Source organism: Muntiacus reevesi, chromosome 9 (assembly GCF_963930625.1).
Source record: "Muntiacus reevesi chromosome 9, mMunRee1.1, whole genome shotgun sequence".
NCBI classification, from domain to species: domain Eukaryota; kingdom Metazoa; phylum Chordata; class Mammalia; order Artiodactyla; family Cervidae; genus Muntiacus; species Muntiacus reevesi.
In genome coordinates this window covers 7250815-7268710 of record NC_089257.1, presented here as the reverse complement: position 1 = coordinate 7268710, position 17896 = coordinate 7250815, and the positions used below count along the sequence as shown (strand labels likewise).

Below are 17896 nucleotides of genomic sequence, written 5' to 3'. Positions count from 1 at the left end.
CTACTGAGTGTACCTAAGCTTCTTCTTCACAGACTCTGGCATCTCAGGGGGAGGAGGGCGGGGAGCCTGAAGTAGACCTTCACAGAATCATAGATAAACCACTGTAGGGCAGTCAGAGTGCCGATCATGATGATGCGGGCAAAGCGTCCCTTCCATACACCTCTAAATCCAAGTCTCTTGAGGACCTGAGAGGCACTGACACCCTTCTCTTTATTCAACACAGACACCACGGAATCGGCAGGGTGGGCAACAATGGCACAGAAGACTCCAGCTATGTAACCTGCCACAAATGTGACAACCAGCTGCTCTGGCTTTGAACATTCGCTTCAGGCTTAGGAACCACAAACCTGTACAATGCTTCAACAGTACGTTCAAAGCAGGCAAACTTCATCATGGTGTATGGTATCTGTCTCATCCAAAGAGGAGCAACCCCCTTGTAGAACACCTTTAAGTTTTCTTTTATATATATTTTGGGAGCTGCATCCCTCAGAGTGTTAGCATAACCTGGCTGGGTTTGAATTCGAACCTTAGCAGCTTCCATCGGAGCCAGAGCAATGTCAGCAAAGAATTCAGCACTGGCAGAGGCAGCCAAATACAGTGATGTGCGCCACAGATAGGCATTCTCCTCGCCAAGCATGTTGCTGTACAAAACCTTGAAGACTTCATAAAAGTCAAACTTGCAGAGCCCCTGCAGGGAGTGGCCAATGAAGGTCGGGGCCCATCCTTTGGCCAAACCACGGAAACCATCCTCTTTGAGTGTAACTGAAAATCCATTAAAATGCCCTTGAAATGCATATGGCATTTCAATAAATCCAGACAAACAACAGCAGTGTGTGTCAGACCACAACTTAAGACCCCACCAAAGCCACACAGTGCATAAAACTTCACGGAGCCATATTCACAACTGTACTCTACTACCGTGGCAGCTCCAGCTTTCCTTTGCCCATCTTTTACATAGCTGCTCCCATCAGTGAACCATACTAGCTCACTGTTGTCTAGGGGTACATCAGTTAAGCCTTTTCGTGCCACCAGGGCCTCAGCCAGTATTGAGAGGTCCCCAGAGGCATGGCTACATGCCTCCTTGGTGGTTCCAGCCAACATAAGGTCGTCTACATATTGTAGCAGAATGACCTCTTGGTAGCAAGTCTGATATTCGTAGAGGTCCTCACTCAGAGCCTCATTAAACAAGGTAGGGGAGTTCTTGAACCCCTGTGGGAGACAGGTCCAAGTTAATTGTATTACAGGTTGGCCTTCCCCCTCGGTCCACACAAAGGCAAATATCTCCTGGCTCTGGGCTGCCAGGGGTGGGCTGAAAAAGGCATCTTTCAAGTCCAACACAGTGTACCAAGTGTACTCAGGCAGCAAACTGCTCAGGAGGGTTTACGGGTTAGAGACAGTGGTGTGTATGTCACTCACCCATTTGTTGACTTCTTGCAGGTAATCTGTCCCCCTTGGCTTCTTCACCAGCAGTAAGGGGGTGTTCCAAGGGGATTGACACCACTTGAGAATTCCGGCATCCATGAGACGTTGAATGTGGGGAGTGATCCCCCGCTGAGCTTCCTGGCTCATGGGGTACTGTCTCACCCTCACAGGAGTTGCCTAGGCCTTTAGCTTGATGATGACCAGATGTCTCTGTTTGGCAGGTCCCATCCCTGCCATTTCAGCCCAGGCCAACGTGTATTTATTCATCTCTTAAGGCTAGGGATAAGACATGTATCGGCTGTCCAAGTCCATCCATGACTGTCATTCTCCCAGCTCTGTAGGCTTAACTGAAAAAAACCCAATGGCCTCTCCTTTCTTCCACAGAATCTTAGCATAATCAGTACTGCTATGACACAGGAATGGGATCTCATTTCTCTCCATTTCCTGCTTTAACCACTCTCTCCCCAAGAGTTCTCACCTGCCTCAGCCCCTCTCTAGAAGGGACAGATGTTTTCACAATATCATCAATAGCCCACCACTGATCAGCAAGGTAAAGTGCCACAGCTCTGAGTGAGTCCTCAGGTGCAAAAAGAGCAAGAACTTTCTGGGTCTGATCTCTACCATAGAGAGGTACAAAGCCTACATTTGACAGGCTAATAGGAAAACATTTCAGATTTTCATGGTCCCCACACCTCAGATCTAACATGTAATCTTCAGCAGAATTTTCCAGTTCCTCATGACTGCAATTATCCAACATATCCATAGGGAATGCCATCGGTCAAAATGAATCTGAGCATTAATTTTAGTCAACAAGTCTCTTCCAAGTAGAGGGCCTGGGCATTCTGGTATCACCAAAAACGAATGGGACACCTGGTGGGTCCCCAGATCTACTTTTCGTTCTGTGGTCCAAAAATATCTTTATGTTCCCGTGGCTCCTTGCACCAAGCTGGTTTTCTTAGACATTGGTCCCAGTTTTTGATTTAAAACAGAGTGTTGGGCACCAGTATCTACCATGAAGCCAACGGGGTTCCCCTCCACATGTATGGTACTCAGGACTCGGAGGGGTGCCGAGTCTTGACTCTCCCAGTCACTGTCTTCCCCCACAAATAGAACTCGAGTTCTAGGGGAGATTCTCTATCTCTGGGTCGTTCCTCTCCTCGGATCCCTCTTAGGGCACTCGTTTTTCCAGTGCCCCTGTTCTTTGCAGTAGGCGCACTGATCTTTCTTTAGGGCCTGCCTTTCTGCTTTCTCTTTTTCTCTCATCCAGGGTTCTCAAGGTTCCCTCAATTCTGTTCCTGCCTTTATCCCGCAAAAAAGAATCTGGGCTAGCTCCCTCTGGTTCTTCCAGTTTTCCCTTTCTCTGTGTTCTCTATCTTCCTTCCTTCCTGATCCTCTCAGCTAATTCCCTTTCTCCCGTCAAATTCATTCTTCCCTTTCTTCTGGGGTCTCCCTATTATTAAATACCTTTTCAGTTGCTTTCAGTAAATCTTGTATTGTCTGTTCTCCCAATCCCTCTATCTTTTGTAATTTCCTCCTGATTTACAAACGCTAACAGGACTGCAGCGCGTGACTCCTCAGCCTGGGGGTCCATGGGTGTATGTTGCCTGAAAGCTTCCATCAGCCTCTCTAGGAAGGCTGCCAGGCTCTCAGTGGGTTCTTGCCTTACTAAATTTACCTTTGCCAGATTTGTCGGCTTTCTTGCTGCGGCCCGTAGGCCAGTCATCAGAGTCTAGCGGTACACTCGGAGATGCTCCCTACCGTCCGCTCGCTCAAAATCCCAGTTAGGCTGCAACAGAGGAAATCCCTCGTCCATGAGATGAGGCTGGACGGTTGGCCTCCCGTCGGCCCCTAGGGCCCATTTCCGCGCTTCTGTCAGACTTCACTCCCGTTCTTCTGTGGTGAAGAGCACCTGCAACAGCTGCTGACAATCGTAGTGAAAGGAGAGTTTCACCTGGTCAGGCTCTAGTTACTGAGGCTCATTTATTGTAGGGCCTTCAGAGTCCGCCAGAGTGTAGCCCTGGCCTGGACTCATCGATTGCCAACACAACCATTCATCTGTTCACTGAAACTCCTGAAAAGAGTAGGAACGAGACCAGAGACAATGCCGGCACACACACAAACACGGACTAACACGGAGAGCCGAAGACAAACACACGGACAGACAAACGTCAGCCAAAAACACAGTGCTGGGTTTTCGGCCCCCCTGAGTTTTCTCACCAGACTCAGGATCAGGAGAGGAACTCTCCTTCCCACAGAGCCGGCTGCCTTCGAGCGCGCTCGCGGGCCTCGGCCTTACTCCGGCTGGAACGTTTAATCCATTCCCCCCTTTATAGAAAGATTTCTTCTGTGCCAGATATGTTCCTGCTTCACAGCAGAACCTTGGATTTACACTGGACTTTCCTGTCCTGCCTGAGACAATGCCGGCACACACACAAACACGGAGAGCCAAAGACAAACACACGGACAGACAAACGTCGGCCGACAACACAGCGCTGGGTTTTTGGGCCCCCTGAGTTTTCCTGAGCACCGGTGCTGTTATCTATCCTTCCCCTCTGTCCTGGAAGTGTTCTCTTCCCCCGGTCAAGGGATCCCGGACGAGCCCCCAAATGTTATACCCGACGTCCAAATCCACAAGCGGGAAGAGAGAAGGCTTCCAAGACAATGCAACTCACAAAAAGGGAAGTTTATTACTGACTCGAGCCAGGGCCTCTGCCGGAACCAACGCATTGGTGCGGGTCAGAGAGCCCCGAGCCCAAGCTGTTACACAAATTTATAGGGTGAGCACTTGCCGTTGGTTGTTGGTTTATGCGGATTGGTTACAAGTTGCAAAGCAATTTCATTGGTCAAAACTTTCGCACGGGCAGGACTTTCCTGGGGGTTTCTGCCCCATTCCTAATTTCCTAATTGGCAAACAGTAGTCAGTATTAAGTGAAAGCTAATTGGTCCTAATTGGCAAACAATGGTCAGTGTTAAGCAAAAGCTAATTGGTTGTATCCAGGTGACCTGATAATCTTACCAAGTAGGAAGGCCTACTCTAATCTAAGCTGCTTTACTTCTGTTCACCTCACACTTATAAGCTAGAAATGGTTAAGTTTTTAAGGGGAAAATATTCAAAACCATTTTCTGATAACTCTGTGGTAAACATTTAAAACATTTATAAGTATACTGACGACACTATACTTTTATTGTTTTCAGTCATTCAGTGAAGTCCAACTCTTTGTAACCCCATGGACTGCAGCATGCCAGGCTTCCCTGTCCTTCACTGTCTCCTAGAGTTTGCTCAAGCTGTTGTCCATTGAGTCAGTGATGCCATTGCACTATCTCCTCCTGCCTGCAATCTATATTTTAAGTGACAATTGTCTCAATGCTGCAATCACATCCTTGTTCTGAAGGCTGTATATCATGGGATTTAACACTGGAGTCACTATGGTGTCGAACAAGGAGAGCAGTCTGTCACTTCCTGCAGTGTGAATGGATTTGGGCCTTAAGTAGGTAATGGCAGCAGATACAAAGAATAAAAGCACAACCAACAGGCGAGAAGAACACGTGGAGAAGGCTTTGTCTCTTCTGGCTGTTGGCAACCTCAGAATGGTGCAGATGATTTTACTGTAAGAGGCAAGTATTAACATAAAAGGCACTGAAGCAACCAGTAGAACTGCTACATAGACTGACAGCTCATGTGCAAAAGTGTCTCCGCAGGCCAGCTTCAGAATGGGGGTCACGTCACAGAAGAAGTGGTTAATCTGGTTCGAATGACAGAAACAGAGTGAAGATCCAGCACGTTTGCCCTATCCGCACTGGGATTCCACTGGCCCAGGAGCCCACAGCCAGCTGGAGGCACGTCTTTGGGGTCATGACCAGGGGAGAGTGCAGGGGGTCACAGATGGCCACACAGCGGTCACAGGCCATCACCACCAGGAGGAAGCACTCAGTGGTTCCAAGGATAAGGAAGAAGCACATTTGGGCAGCATGGGACAGCACTGAAATGCCCCCGTCCTGAGTCCAAAGTTTCACCAGGATCCCAGGGAGAGTGACGGTTGTGTAACAGATTCCCAAGGAGGAAAAATTTGCCAGAGAAAAATACATGGGTTTTTGTAGTGCAGGGTCAAGGCAAGTTATTATTATTAAGAGGCTATTTCCAGCTAAGATAATGATGTAAATGATGGAGAACATCCCAAATATTAACCTTTGGAGGTTTGGAAGGTCCAGAAAACCCCAGGAGAACAAATTGTACAGCTGTGGATATGTTGTCTTCTGCTTCCATCTCTTCATATTTCCTCTGTGGGAATGACTCAATCAAAAGTACCATTATTTCACGTTTTGACTTTTGTTTCCTTATGTATAAACAGGATTCTATGTCCTCTTATTTTTCCAATTCCCTAAAGAAACAAAACCTATTACTAATAAGACCTGTGAAAATGTAGTGAAATATATTTTTCATTAATGTTAAATATATTTTTAAGAAAATATATCTCTAATTGTCTTGAAGAGATCTCTGGTCTTTCCCATTCTGTTGTTTCCCTCTATTTCTTTGCATTGGTCTCTGAGGAAGGCTTTCTTATCTCTCCTTGCTATTCTTTGGAACTCTGCATTCAAATGAGTATATCTTTCCTTTTATCTTTTGCTTTTGGCTTCTCTTCTTTTCACAGCTATTTGTAAGGCCTCTTCAGACAGTCATTTTGCTTTTTTGCATTTCTTTTTCTTGGGGATGGTTTTGATCCCTGTCTCCTATACAATGCCATGAACCTCCGTCTGTAGTTCATCAGGCACTCTGTCTATCAGATCTAGTCTCTTAAACCTAATTCTTACTTCCACTGTACAGTCATAAGGGATTTGATTTAGGTCATACCTGAATGGTCTAGTGGTTTTCCCTACTTTCTTTTATTGAAGTCTGAATTTGGCAATAAGTAGTTCATGATCTGAGCCATGGTCAGCTCCCGGTCTTGTTTTTGCTGACTATATAGAACATCCCCATCTTTGGCTGCAAAAAATATAATCAATCTGATTTCGGTGCTGACCATCTGATGATGTCCATGTGTAGAGTCTTCTCTTGTGTTGTTGAAAGAGGGTGTTTGCTATGACCAGTGCGTTCTCTTAGAAGAACTCTATTAGACTTTGCCTGCTTCATTCTGTATTTCAAGGCCAAATTTGCCTGTTACTCCAGGTGTTTCTTGTCTTCCTACTTTTGCATTCCAGTCCCCTATAATGAAAAGAACATCTTTTTTTGGATGTTAGTTCTAGAAGGTTTTGTAGTTCTTCATAGAACCATTCAACTTCAGCGTCTTCAGCATTACTGGTTGGGGCATAGGCTTGAATTACCGTGATATTGAATTGTTTGCCTTGGAAATGAACAGAGATAATTATGTTGTTTTTGAGATTGCATCCAAGTACTTCATTTTGAGCTCTTTTGTTGACTATGATGGCTACTCCATTTCTTCTAGGTATTCAGTGGTTTGCTAATGTTTACATATACTTTCAGTATGGAAATCCAATATATGAGGCAGTTATTAATTGATTCTCTGTTTTGTCAAGTATGTTGGCTCTCACAGAATAATGACCCTCAAAGACACATTTTATAAAGACGGCTGAGTGCCAAAGAATTGATGCTTTTAAACTGTGGTGTTGGAGAAGACTCTTGAGAGTACCTTGGACTGCAAGAAGATCAAACCAGTCAATACTAAAGGAAATCAATCCTGAATATTCACTGGAGGGACTGATGCTGAAGCTAAAGCTCCAATACTTTGACCACTGATGCGAAGAGCCGACTCTTTAGAAAAGACCCTGATACTGGGAAAGACTGAAGGCAGGAGGACAAGGGGACGGCAGAGTTCAAGATGGTTGGGTAGCATCACCAATTCTATGGACATGAGTTTGAACAAGCTCTGGGAGATGGTGAAGGACAGGGAGGCCTGGTGTGCTGTAGTCCGTGGTCTCAAAAAGAGTCAGACAGGACTGAGCGACTGAATAGCAACAACAAGATGCCTATATATGACAACCTTGTGTGTGCATGCTAAGTCACTTCAGTGGTGTCTGCTTGCACCACCCTATGGGCTGTGGATAGCCAGGCTCCTCTATCCAGGGGATTCTCCTGGCAATAATACTGGAATGGGTTGCCATGCCCTTCTCCAAGCTATCGTGCCAATCCAGGGATCAAACCCACGTCTCCTGCAGCTCCTGCACTTCAGTCTGATTTTTTTACCACTGAGACACTGAGGAAGGGCATATATGACAACCTTAATCATTCTAAACATAATTAGTTCAATGAATCCACCTAGAAAAGTTCACATCTGAGTTACTGCATGCACAGACACAAACTCTTTTTATCTATATATCTATCATCTATCCAAATGTTTTAAACACAAAATACAAATGTACACATATAAATATGTATATCTTTTGTGTGTAAAGCTTATTATGGAAAAGCTCAATGATCTTCCTTTTTGAAATTTCAACATCATCTCTCTAAAAGTTTGTTTCATAATTTATATATTTTTTCAACTCTTCCTTTAGACTATATGTTCACCTTCTCTCTACCTTCCAATTCTATTATTCTATTTCCATATATGTTCTCTGTACTAATTATATGATAGTGAAATAAGCTTACATGCTTTCATGTCACAACTAAAGAAATAATTTATCAATATAAAGGTTACATATAGCAAAACACTATTCCAAGAAACAATTATACATATGACACCTATATAAATATAAATATACAGATACCTTTAAAAAAAAGGAAAGAAAGAGATGTCTACCATTATTCCCTGAACTTTCTTTTCCAGCAAAGAATCCATAGCTATTAATACAATCAAGATGCACAATGAAGACATATTCACTTTTCACTTTCCCCGAATCAGGCTATTAATCTTGGAGAGATTTTGCACATATTATTGACCTTCCCATTCTTTGTTGTCAGTTGACTTCAGTCCACAAAAGCAGTATTATCCTAAAGTACACTCACACACACAGACAAGCATATATACCTACATAAATGAATATCTGTTTTCGTGTTTCTAAATAATAAAATTGTGTTTGCTTAGTTTCTCAGGATTATAAGTGACTTGTTTTAGGAATAGTACAATGCAAAGTGGTAACAAAAGATTATGTTGCTAATAAAGATATTTGTAATTTACAAAGCACTGGTAGTATTTGCACACATTCATTGTATTTTAAAAACAAGTAATACAGATACAGATTTTTGGGAAGCTATTACCACTGAATTTGGTAACTAGTTTAGATATGGTTTGTTAATTGCCAAGCCAAAGTGAAAATAATTTCTGAAGCTGTCCACTGACATTTTTAGCTTGTGAAACGTCAGTATCTACCCAAAAAAGTCGTAATGCTTCAAGACATCACTTTTATTTGCTATTCTCTACAAAAAGAGATTGATCCAATCACATCTTATTGATATATCAGTATTTTTAAATGCTGCCCCCCCATTAGTTATCTCTTTTCCCTAAAAAAGTTTTTTTTTTTTTTTAATTAGGTAAGAAGGACAGAAAAAAGAGAGGATTTCTTAATTTCCTTCTCAATCTTTTCAACATATAATAGTTTCAGGATTTATCCAACTTCTGCCTAGAAATGTTCTTGGAATTCTGGTGTTGCTGTTATTACAGTTCCCTTTCTTTTTATTTTTTTTTTTTTATAAGTTGGAGGCTAATTACTTCACAACATTTCAGTGGGTTTTGTCATGCATTGCTATGAATCAGCCATAGAGTTACACGTATTCCCATCCCGATACCCCCTCCCACTTCCCTCTCCACCTGATTCCTCTGGGTCTTCCCAATGCACCAGGCCCGAGCACTTGACTCATGCATCTCACCTGGGCTGGTGATTTGTTTCACCATAGATAATATACATGCTGTTCTTTTGAAACCTCTCACCCTCACCTTCTCCCAGAGTTTGAAAGTCTGTTCTGTACTTCTGTGTCTCTTTTTCTGTTTTGCATATAGGGTTATCGTTACCATCTTTCTAAATTCCGTATATATGTGTTAGTATGCTGTAATGTTCTTTATCTTTCTGGCTTACATCACTCTGTATAATGGGCTCCAGTTTCACCCATCTCATTAGAACTGATTCAAATGAATTCTTTTTAACAGCTGAGTAATATTCCATGGTGTATATATACCACAGCTTCCTTATCCATTCATCTGCTGATGGGCATCTAGGTTGCTTCCATGTCCTGGCTATTATAAACAGTGCTGTGATGAACATTGGGGTGCACGTGTCTCTTTCACATCTGGTTTCCTCAGTGTGTATGCCCAGAAGAGGGATTGCTGGGTCATATGGCAGTTCTCTTTCCAGTTTTTTAAGAAATCTCCACACTTTTTTCCATAGTGGTTGTATTAGCTTGCATTCCCACCAACAGTGTAAGAGGGTTCCCTTTTCTCCACACCCTCTCCAGCATTTATTGCTTGCAGACTTTTGGATAGCAGCCATCCTGACTGGCGTGTAATGGTACCTCATTGTGGTTTTGATTTGCATTTCTCTGATAATGAGTGATGTTGAACATCTATTCATGTGTTTGTTAGCCATCTGTATGTCTTCTTTGGAGAAATGTCTGTTTAGTTCTTTGTCCCACTTTTTGATTGGGTCATGTATTTTTCTGGAATTGAACTTCAGGAGTTGCTTGCATATTTTTGAGATTAATTCTTTGTCTGTTTCTTCATTTGCTATTACTTTCTCCCAATCCGAGGGCTGTCTTTTCACCTTACTTATAGTTTCCTTTGTAATGCAAAGGTTTTTAAGTTTCATTAGGTCCCATTTGTTTAGTTTTGCTTTTATTTCCAATATTCTGGGAAGTGGGTCATAGAGGATCTTGCTGTGATTTATGTTGGAGAGTGTTTTGCCTATGTTCTCCTCTAGGAGTTTTATAATTTCTGGTCTTACATTTAGATCTTTAATCCATTTTGAGTTTATTTTTGTGTATAGTGTTAGGAAGTGTTCTAGTTTCATTCTTTTACAAGTGGTTGACCAGTTTTCCCAGCACCACTTGTTAAAGAGGTTGTCTATTTTCCATTGTATATCCTTGCCTCCTTTGTCAAAGATAAGGTGTCCATAGGTTCGTGGATTTATCTCTGGACTTTCTATTCTGTTCCATTGATCTATATTTCTGTCTTTGTGCCAGTACCATACTGTCTTGACAACTGTGTCTTTGTAGTAGAGTCTGAAGTCAGGCAGCTTGATTCCTCCAGTTCCATTCTTCTTTCTCAAGATTACTTTGGCTATTTGAGGTTTTTTGTATTTCCATACAAATTGTGAAATTATTTGTTCTAGTTCTATGAAAAATACCATTGGTAACTTGATAGGGACTGCATTGAATCTATAGATTGCTTTGGGTAGAATAGCCATTTTGACAATATTGATTCTTCCAATCCATGAACACGGTATGTTTCTCCATCTGTTTGTGTCCTCTTTGATTTCTTTCATCAGTGGTTTATAGTTATCTATGTATAGGTCTTTTGTTTCTTTAGGTAGATACACTCCTATGTATTTTATTCTTTTTGTTGCAATGGTGAATGGTATTGCTTCCTTAATTTCTCTTTCTTTTTTTTCATTGTTAGTATATAGGAATGCAAGGGATTTCTGTGTGTTAATTTTATATCCTGCAACTTTACTATATTCATTGATTAGCTCTAGTAATTTTCTGGAAGAGTCTTTGGGGTTTTCTATGTAGAGGATCATGTAATCTGCAAACAGTGAGAGTTTCACTTCCTCTTTTCCTATCTGGATTCCTTTTACTTCTTTTTCTGCTCTGATTGCTGTGGCTAAAACTTCCAACATTATGTTGAATAGTAGTGGTGAGAGTGGGCACCCTTGTCTTGTTCCTGATTTCAGGGGAAATGCTTTCAATTTTTCACCATTGAGGGTGATGCTTGCTGTGGGTTTGTCATATATAGCTTTTATTATGTTGAGGTATGTTCCTTCTATTCCTGCTTTCTGGAGAGTTTTAATAAAAAATGAGTGTTGAATTTTGTCAAATGCTTTCTCTGCATCTATTGAGATAATCATATGGGTTTTATCTTTCAATTTGTTAATGTGATGCATTACATTGATTGATTTGTGAATATTAAAGAATCCTTGCAGTTCTCTTTCTTTTACCCTCCCCTGTATTCAATCATTTCCATTAGATTTTAGTAGGTTATGATAGCCGTATTATCTGTGAATCGTGGTGATTTATTTTTTACTTGGTTCTCAATAAGAGTTGGTTTTTTCTTCTTCACTTTATTATCAGAATTTGTCACATGTCATCTGGCTGTTTTCTCCCAGGGAGAAAGTGTTACTGCACCTCCCTATCCATGTGGAAGTAGCCAGCGCCACATAATGTGCACAGAACTGGCATATATTTTTATGGGAACAATCTTTAAAAGTAACGGTTCAAGTTTCATCATACTTTTTAACTTTGAGTAATGGTGACTGGTCATATTCTGCAATGATCTGTTGCCTGTCTATATGAAGGATTATTATATATACATGGAATTTTGAAACATATGTAACTACAGAAATAGCACACATGACTAATAATTGCGATTTCCTTGTCCAGAATGAATACAAATGTGTTATTTCGATTACCTGAATAGCACAAGTTTATTGTAATAAACTGTACAATTTCAATAAAACAAAGGGAAACATAGAATGATTTACTCTGTGATCTCCATAATTAATAATGATGATTATTTTTGTATTGACCATTTTTAATATGTGTATGTATGTAAGGTTTAAAGTGTATAATACTTGTGCTTTTATAGCAGATACTTACTTTTACAAAAATTGAAATCCTTTCCCTTTTACCCTAACTTTCCTATCCCTACTATCATCTCTAGGAAAATATATTATATGACTCGTGAATATTCCCATCACTTTTTCTAAGCTCAAGCTCATCTTACTGTACATAAAGATTTCAATAATATCTTTTGTCTTATCAACTCAACAAATCTTATTATGGATTTAATGATATACACATAAATGATGACTAATAATTGCTAATATCATTGTACAATATCATTTATTAAACTACATTCCCAATGAGAAATACTTTTCACTCTAAGAAATTATTTCTGTGTAGAATAATTGCTAGGCCAAACTATACATAACATTTTAATTAATGTGCATTACTAACTTAGTTTTAAAAATTTCCATGACAAGTCTATGGAACTGAATAATATGCTTTCCAATAAGTGATATAACTGAGTCTGTATTACAACTGGGCCTCTTATAGCAGTTCTTGTCTAAAGCTCTTACTACAAAAGAACATTTCACAATAAGGTTATAGAATTCCCGAGCTATTTTTTGCTATTGCTGACCCACACACTACAGTATAACTGGAGACAGAAAGGTTTCTCAGTGTTACAAGTAATTTTTATTTTGGTAATAGCTACCACTTTATAGACAGATAAATTGAGTTTAAGATAAATATGTGTTGAAAATTTGTAACACACATATAAGAAATCAAGTTCTGAAATACAAGTCACTTTTTCCATGAACTAAGGTGTTTACCTGGCCATTTTCTCAGGGCCATCATGACATCCTTGTTCCTCAGACTGTATATCACGGGGTTAAACACAGGCATCACGATCGTGTAGAAGAGAGAAAGCACTCTGTCAGTTCCCGCTGAGCCCTGCATCTTGGGTCTTAAATATGTGACAATGGCTGATCCGAAGAACAATGCCACGACCACAAGATGAGATGAGCAGGTGGAAAAGGCTTTGCCCCGACTCGTGGCTGAGGGCAACTTAAGGATTGTGGAGATGATTCTGCCGTAGGAGACGAGTATCAGCAGAAATGGAACCAAAACAAACAGCGCAGCAACAGTGAAGACCAACAGTTCATTCAGAAAAGTGACCCCACAGGCCAGCTTGAGAATGGGAGGGATGTCACAGAAGAAGTGGTTGATGAGGTTAGAACCACAGAAGGGCAGAGAGAAAATCTGGCATGTCTGGCCTATTTGGATTGGGATTCCACTGACCCAGGAGCCAGCCACTAGCTGGACACACACCTTGGGGTTCATAACTAGAGGGTAGCCAGAGGGCTACAAATGGCCACGTAGCGATCACAGGCCATCACGGCCAGAAGGCAGCACTCGGCGGCCCCAAGTGTAAGGACGAAGCACATTTGTGTGGCACAAGCAACCAGAGAAATCGTTCTTCTTTGTGTCCCAAGACTTGTGAGCATTCTGGGGATTGTAACAGACACATAACAGATCTCCAAAAGGGAAAAGTTGCCAAGGAAAAAATACATGGGGGTCTGGAGACCAGGGTCTAGTTTTGTTATCAGAAATATGATGCCATTGCCCGTCAAGATAATTATATAGATGAGTAAGAACAGTCCAAATAAAAACTTCTGGAGATGAGGAACATCAGCAAAGTCCAGGAGAACAAATTCCGTCAATTTAGTGAGATTACCTTCTGGTGCTTTTTCTTGATGTTCCATCTGTGAAAAAGGGTAAATGTATTATCTGCTTTTTATTTTTACCACCAGGGATCAGTGCCTGTTTTATAAATTGTATCAGGGTATCCAGGTTGATTTTCATGATCAATGCAACTGCTTCTAATTTAAGAAGTTTATTATTTATGCATTTCCCCTTTCTCAGTTTATAATCCATGTGTTAGCACCATACACTCTCCCTTGAAATATCTTTTAGGACATTCTTTCCGAATACAGTCCAAAGTCAAAAAAGTTAAGAGTGCTAGTCGTTCAGTCGTGTCTGACTCTCTGATCCCAAGGACTGTAGCCCACCAGGCCCCTCTGTCCATGGGATTTCCTAGACCAGAATACTGGAGTGGGTTGTCATTCCCTTCTCCAGGGAATCTTACCGACTCAGGGATCACACCCAGGTCTCCTGCTTGCAGGCGGATTCTTTATCGCCTGAACCACCAGGGAAGCCCTGAATGCCCCGCTCAGCACAGACATTGGACAAACTGATAGTTATTGAAGACAGACCCACGGTGTTGTCATGTGATCTCAGTTTTAAATACTGACATTTTTTTGTGGCCATGTTTCACTGTTTGTGGGATTTTAGTACCCCAGCCAGAGATTGAACCTCAGGTTCATGGCAGTGAAAGGACAGAGTCCCAATCATTGGACTGCTAGGGAATTCCCTCAAATATACACATTTTTTGACAAGTTTATTGTATTTCTCTATGACTTTACATACTTCAGTAGCACTATTAATATAACAGAAATTATCTCCCTTATATATTTTCAGCTACATATTTCAACTCTTCATTTCCCTCCCACCACTTGATGATCTTGATCATACGTGTCTTATATACAATTCACATTACTAGAAAGTTTATAAAAAATATCAGAGAATATTTTATTTTATTGTACATAGGGGAATAAAATACATATATTTCAGTAAGATGCTATGTGGAGGCTATCAGAGGGTTTTATTCTGGAAAAGTTGTGTGGGAATAGATAAAGAGAGAAACAATTCAGAGGGTCACTGTGGAAAAAGAGGGGTCACCTGGAATGTGTTCACTAGCTGTGTAAGATACTTCCTGTCACGCTTTACCCCATGTTCTGTGTGCATCTCTGATGTCTTTGCTGTTCCTCAAATAATAATAATAATAATAATAATAATAATTCAGATAACAGTTTCTAAACTCACTTTTCTTGAGCTAGGATATTGAGATTTAGCAATGATGGATACATTGCTCATTTGCACATTGGTTTTGTGATTGCAAATCAGTGTCTATTTTTAAAATCATACTTAAGTTTGAATCCTAACTGTTATTTATCATTGGTTGTATTAATTGTTTAAACTTTCTGTTTGCTTTCTTATTTGAGATAATTATATATGATATTATTGATAAAATTACCTATCACTTTTAATATGTTTAAGTCATAGTCCTATAATTATAATTACTAATAATGTTCTTAAATCTTTAGTTGCCAGGGTTGTAACACACTCCCTGGAAAAATTGTTTTTGGTAGAGGTATTGAGTTACTCATTGATGGTTACTTTTTTCCATTTTTTCCTTTAATCAAGGCCAGGAGTAGGATACAGTCTTACCTAAAGAAGGGATGAGACTCCTCCAGTACAGAATCTAAGAGCACACGTTCAGTTTCACGGCTGATTCTGCATTGCACCATTGTTAAAGTGACTGCCTCCTTAAATCTTCCACCCCAGGCATCACCGACTCAACATGAGTCCAGCCCTGCTTTTCAGTCCCCCACCCTCTATGTTTCAAGTTTTCCACCAAGCACAGCCTAAACATAGTGTCATGGACAAGAAATACAATCCTGACAAGATGGCCTGCGATTGAACCATGGCTTCACTTGCCAGTCGTGTGACAATGCCAAGCGCTTAATCTCCCTGCCCATGGTTCACCTGGCTGCAAAACCGACAACGGGTGTACCAACAGTTAGCATGCTACATGAATTAGTTCATTTGATACAATAAAGCAATGTAAAGTTGTTTTGGCATTCATAGAAAGTCTATTTGAAAGCCAGCTATGCTAGCTATTATTGTTTTTATTAAAAGCTAAATTTTATTCTAAATTTCACTCTCAGCTTTAACAGTATGAAAAACTGCTCTCTAATTTACCTTGGCTTGGTATCACATGGTTAATGTGGGGATGAAATAAGATATTAAAACAATCATCACAGTGTTATAAAAATCCCATACTTTTAGATGTGAATTCTCCACTAAATTTCTGCCAATAATTTAATAATATTATCACCTCTACTCTAGAACTAATAGGGAGAGCATACATGACTTTGTAGCACATAGTGTTGCAATTTGGCTAATTCCTTTCATATACCTTTTTTCTTTCCCACTGATATTACATGATCTATGATCTAAGGACTGAGATTTAGGAAAATAGTTATTGCATGGTCTAGGAAAATAGTCCTAGTCTTCCTGCTTGGAAGCAATATAGATCTTAGAAAATGCTTGTTTACTTAACATATTGTTCATTATTTGATTCTGAAATTGAGTAAAGCAACAGACACTTTTAATTTAAAATGTTCAATCTTAAAAGAGGAAAAATTAATATACAAAAGAATAGAATTGCAATCTTTATCATTTTTATGAACAAAAGCATTTAATATTTCACTCATTACCTGAATAAAATTATTTCCAGTACTATATAAAATATAATTTCTCATTGTACAGATATGACATTTTGGTGATGAAATCTGGTATAACATGAAATAGGTAAGATTTGAGTTTGAATTTTTCAAGAGTAAAACAAGGTATACTTCAAGTATGTTTGTATATTTGATAAAAATTGGTACCTCAATCCTTGAAAATAATTTGAAAACATTGTTGATACTGAAGCTATCTTTATTATTTTATAAATCCTGAATTCTATAACTTTTCAAGATAATTGTTCTTTGAATTCCAATAGGTAAAACTTTATTTATTACTTTCTTTTAAATCTCTTATTATAATATCAAACTGAATAGACATATGTAATCTTTCTTTGTTATAATATGTGGGCTCAAGTGAAGTTTTCTTTAATACTATCTATACCTAGACTTTAGCTATTACATTTTTTGGCATTTCAAAGTGACTTAATACCATTATTTGTTATAATTATTTGATTGCAAATTTTATTTAATAGAATCAGAAATATATAGAAGTTGCTTTAATGAACAAAAATATTTGCTACCATGTGTAAAATTAATAATTTACACATTAAAAATCTGTGTACGTGATTAATTTTAAATTTAAAGTAAGAATTAAGCCTTACTATCATTTTCATATTTAGCTTTCTTACTTGAAATGTTGCTGATTTTTCTTACTAGAGAGGCTTTGAATATTTACTGTAAGTGGAATTACTTGTTTCATCAAAGTAATTCAACTGGCCTTTAAACATTCTATTTTTTCTAAACATAAAGTGCTCTTAAATAAAAGTAGTTATCACTACTCAAGGGATCTCTGCAACTTGGCACATTTAAATTTCTAATTAAAATCATCACTCTTTGAATTCTCTGATCTGTTGTATTTTTTTTTTTTTTTAATTTTTCCCAGAAAGCTCTCACTACTCAGAATATTTTTTTTTTCTTCAGTCTCTCTAGGGAATAGAGGACACAGTGCATTTCTCAGATGTGAACAGGGTGCTAAGTAATATCATTTGTGGGCTCCCCAGGTGGTAGAGTTGGTAAACAATTGGCCTGCCAATGCAAGAGATGCAAGAGATACAGGTTTGATCCCTGGGTCATGAAATTCACGTGGAGTAAGAAATGACAACCCACTCCAGAATCCTTGCATGGAGAATTCCATGGACAGAGGAGCCTCGTGGGCTCCAGAGTCAGACACGACTGAACACACACACACACACACACACACACACACACACACACACACACACAATATTATTTCGGTTGATCAAATAGACACGGATTCAATTCTTACCTTAACTGTTAATCGTAGTAGGAGGTTAATTGTAGCAGGAGAAAACTTTTCCTCTCTTTTGCAGCCTACCACCAATTTTTCCCAATCTTATTTTATATCTTCAAGATGTGA

General features: G+C 39.7%; 3 pseudogenes; all 3 read right to left on the bottom strand.

Moving 5' to 3' along the window:
• On the bottom strand, nt 1-1569 carry LOC136175422 (solute carrier family 25 member 3 pseudogene; annotated as a pseudogene).
• A 3191-nt stretch (nt 1570-4760) lies between these two features.
• Nucleotides 4761-5731, bottom strand: LOC136175420 (olfactory receptor 10AG1-like; annotated as a pseudogene).
• Nucleotides 5732-12889: 7158 nt separating this feature from the next.
• LOC136175419 (olfactory receptor 10AG1-like) lies at nt 12890-17896 on the bottom strand (annotated as a pseudogene).